This window comes from Phalaenopsis equestris, unplaced genomic scaffold, assembly GCF_001263595.1.
Source record: "Phalaenopsis equestris unplaced genomic scaffold, ASM126359v1 Scaffold221487, whole genome shotgun sequence".
NCBI classification, from domain to species: domain Eukaryota; kingdom Viridiplantae; phylum Streptophyta; class Magnoliopsida; order Asparagales; family Orchidaceae; genus Phalaenopsis; species Phalaenopsis equestris.
In genome coordinates, this window is record NW_018239707.1 from 12144 (window position 1) to 16959 (window position 4816).

Below are 4816 nucleotides of genomic sequence, written 5' to 3' on the forward strand. Positions count from 1 at the left end.
AATTTTGGCCAAATTTGGGTCCCAAGGGCAGTTAGGTAATTTGGAGGTGCCTAGGGGCAAAAGGCCAAGTTGGGCATTTCAAGTGCAATTGGGTAGAGAACCATTCTAAATGAGTCATGGACGAATGAAATCTCCATTTTGGGTCCCCATGTATTGGTCTTAGCCAGAGTATGGTGAGGGTATGGTGAGGGTATGGTGTACCTTAGCTCCAACCCAACACCTAGGTTCAATCCTAAGGCCAAGTAGCCCTATAGGAACTCTGCTTGAGTTTCCTCATAATGATCTTACCTACTAAGTGCTAGAGGTTAGGACCAATATGTGGAACTTCAAGTTGAGTAAAGAGAAGAGTTTTGAGTTTCTAATGGTGAGGGTACCTTTTCTAGTTTTCTAAGACTAGTCAGTAGGAAAGTCCTATGACTAGACCTAGGCTACTAAAGAAATTTCTAGACCTCAACCAAAAGTGAGGTCAACACTATCTTCCGAGGTCGATACCTAAATTTTGACTCTCTCCTTGAGATTGATACCTACATTTCAATTCTCACATTTTTGAATCAATACCTAAATTCTAATTCCTATCTTTCGAGGTCGATACCCAAATTTCTACTCTCTCCTTGAGATTGATACCTACATTTCAATTCTCACATTTTCGAATCAATACCTAAGTTATGATTCCTATCTTTCAAGGTCGATACCTAAATTTCAACTCTCTTCTCGGAATTGATACCTAAATTTCAATTCTCACATTTTCAAATCAATACCTAAATTCTGATTCCTATCTTTCGAGGTCGATACCTAAATTTTGACTCTCTTCTCGGAATTGATATATTTAGAAACATAAATATAGTTATCCAAAGTTAACCTCTAATACATACCTAAATTCTGATTCTCATCTTTTGAAAATAAAATTAAGTTCTTTCTCTCTTTCTAAAAATGATGTCTTTTTGGAATTGATACTTAAATTTTTAAATTTTTTTTTTCACATCTTGTCATTTATTGGCGCATACTGATCCCCATCCTCTATAAATACCTAAAATTTCATAACTCAAAATTCACTCTCCGATCCCCAACGAGGGTCCCTACTCCTTAATTTGAATCAAATGATCATCTGCTAATGTTCACAGCAGAAACAAATCACACACACAACTCTACACGTACTTTCGGGTCTGTTGACTTAGGAGTTTTTATTGGTTTTTTTTATCTCGTCGATCAACGCCAATACACGCGGTGTGCTTGCCCAATACACCACACCTATTGGGGGTCCATTTGTTGACCTCAATTTTGGTTGAGGTTTAGTTTTCCCTCTTTAGTAGCCTAAGGTCTAGCCATAGGACTTTCCTACTGACTATTCTTAGTAAACTAGACATGGAACCCTCACCGTTAGAAATTCTACACTCTTCTCTACTCAACTTGGAGTTCCAAATATTGGTCCTAACCTCTAGCACTTAGTAGGTGGGGTCACTATAAGGGAAACTCAAGATAAGTCACCCTTAGGACTGCTGGACCTTAAGGTTGACCTTGGGTGTAGGTCTAGAGCTAAGGTACTCACTACACTCACAGTCACTCACTACCTTAAACCTAGAATTTGTAGCCTAGGTCTTTTGATCTTTTTGGGGTACTCATTTAGATGCTCCCCCAAACCTACCAGCCCTAGGGCTATGGGTTAACTAAGATCAGTACATAGAGGACACAAAATGGGATTTACTTTGGTCCATGGCTCATTTAGGGTGATTAGTTACCCAATCGTATCAAAAATACCCATCTTGGCCTTTTGCCCTTAAACACCCCCAAATTACCTAAACACCCTTGAAACCCTAAACTTTGCCAAAATTCCCAAGTTTGCCCAAAATACCAAAATTTGTTTGATAAAAAATCATTTCAATTAAACTTGATTCAAAAATCATTTGAAACACCTACCAAACACCCAAATTACCCAAAATCTCCAAAATTTGTCAAATTACCAAAACACCCCTCCATAGCCCAAAATTCACCCCTCCATAGCCCAAAATTAAAATTTCAAAAAATTCCCAAAAATCCTAAAAATTCCCTAAACCTTTAAAATATTCCTAATTTCATTTTCTCAACTACCACATGACCCAATTTGACCAATTTGATCATCTTTAACCAAAACCCCAAATTTGCCTTTAAGGGTCCAAATTTCCCCAAATTCAACTCAAATGTCCATTAATTTGATCTCAATTGACCCCAGTTCCAATCCTAAACTCATATTTACCCTTGATATGGCCAAAATAAACCAAACCTAGCTTAATTGGCCCATGATTTGAGCCCATATTTGATTTAGGTCAAAACCCCAATTTTGACCATATGGCCTAATCTCACCAAATTGAACCCATATCCTAGTAAATTGGCCCCAATTAATGTTGAAAAATCTTTATAACATTCCTACACATCAAAATCAACCATCAATTTGCCTTGGTGAAGCTTCAAATCCATTTGATTTTGGCTTAAATCCAAAATTCCCAAATTTAGCCCCAAATTGGCTAAGTCCCCAAATTTCACCCAATTGATTGCCTTAACCTCCAAATTGGCATCCAATTCATGTTGAAAACTTTTCATGGGGTCTTTATTGACATTTTACAACAATCAATTTGGACTTAACCCAAGGCTAACCCAAGCTAGACCCAAGCCTAGCCCAACATGACCAAATTGATTAAAATTCAAGATTCCCTCAAATTGACCCTTCAATTGAGCTCAAAACCACTCCCATATTTCACCAAAGTTGTTCCTTATGATCATCTACACCAAATACCAAATGCAGCATTTATTTGGGCTAATTAAGATGGCTAGCCTAGCCCAAACCCAAATTTTGGGTATTTTCACTCACTTAGACCCATGCACTAAATGTGACCTAACCACCCTAAAACAACCAAATTAACTCCACCCCAGCCATTAGTTGACCCCTAAAGGCTGAGCCAAAACACCTCTAACCACTTAAACTCCAAGCTAGATGAGCCATGGAACAAAAGCTTCCAAAATTAAGGGATCTTATTCTGAAAAATACACATGCTTAAGATATCTTTGCCAAATCAAAACACAATTGCATTAAATTGTTGTGATGGATTCCTCTAGATGCCCTGAGCACCTAGCCACCTCCTCCTGGAAGGCCAGCCAGCCTAGTGGCCCGAAAAGCTCAAAACTGATAGGGGTCCCCATGTGACTTCACCCAAATCAAGTCTAGAGGCTAACCCAACCAAATTTAGGTGTAGAGCTCACATGGCCTCCCCCTCACCACAATGCACCCAAACTTGTGCCATAAGAGCCCCCAATGGCCATTTTTATAAAAAACTCACCTCCACGACCTGGGAGGTATACTAAAATTTCCTTAGAGAGGCCTCTCTAAACTTCACATAAAGCTTCCCAAATCACTCACAGAGCTTCCCTGAAACCTCCACAACCCATTCTAGTTACTCCACTCCCTTGATTCCCCCTATCTAACCCTAATTTTGAGCTTAAAAATTAGGGCAGAAATAAGACATCTCAAAAATTAGGGCAGAAGCTTAAAAATTAGGGCAGAAATAAGACATCTCTAAAAACTCCACTAAACTTCAATTGCTTCTGCCCACACCTTAACAATAGCAGGAGAAGACAAAGCCCCATCAAATTACCCTCTGAAATAGGCTCCACCATAGCTCTAGACCAACATTTGAAATCAAGCTTGGTCGAATTCATACCTAGGCCTTACACCACAACAAGAGGCTTAATCCCTAGCCTTCTTAGACCCCAAAAAATGTGACAAGACCCTCTGATTGAAGCTTCACTTCTAAGAGCAAATGTATAAAACCTTACCTCATCCCAAGCCTATTTCGATTCTCCATTTTATTAAGCTTAATATAATTGCATGATTACCGCATAGATGTGGTGTATTAATCTCACTTAGACGAGCATTTTGAAAAACATCTCACTTAATTTCGTTGAGAAATGAGAGAGATCTTAAGCCTCAAAGGTGGACGGATCTTGGCCTAAGCTATTGAGGACGATGACCACTCGCTGTCCGATCGCGCTTGTATTGAATGGACGACCAAAATGAAGCCAGACAGCGCTTCCTTACACAAACAACGACACACCTGGCTGCTGGCATGGATGGTGGCATCAAATAGGAGCGCACTGCGTAGAGTTTTGGAGCCACCGTAGGATGATGAGGCGACACATGGATAAGTAGAAAAATAGGGCTTTTTCTATTTATTTAAACTCCCTTAACTTCAAAAATCCATAACTTTGTGTAGAAAAATCACAAAAATAAAATAAAAATACCCACTTGCTCAATGAATAGAGGAGAACAATATGGAATAAATGGCACGAACATTTGATGCATATTTTATTTTTAATTAATTAAACACTATTTTGAATTATTTTATTCTCCATGCATATTTATTCTCCATGCATATTGACACATGCATATTGACACATCACATTGGCTTGAAATTTTGAGATGTTGTAGCTTGTATCAAGGGAAACATCCTCTGGTTTTCCAAAGTTAGAGGAGGGTCCTATATAGAGATACATATTTTTCTTTTGGAAGGTTTACCATGACCAGAGAAGCTTTTGAAAATAATTTTATGAGTTAAGTCATTTAAAATATACTTAATTTTCACAAACCTTAAATCATGAAGATAAATAATTTTGGAAAATATGAACATTTAAATGACTTGATTTTTGACCTCCATTGTAGTTTTTGACCCACGGAACTCACCTTAAAAATTTCAAAATATTTTGAGTTCATTTGATAACTTAAGTTGATTTTTAAAGATAAACATTACTTTTGGCATTTAAATGATTTTTTTAAAAATCAAAATATAAC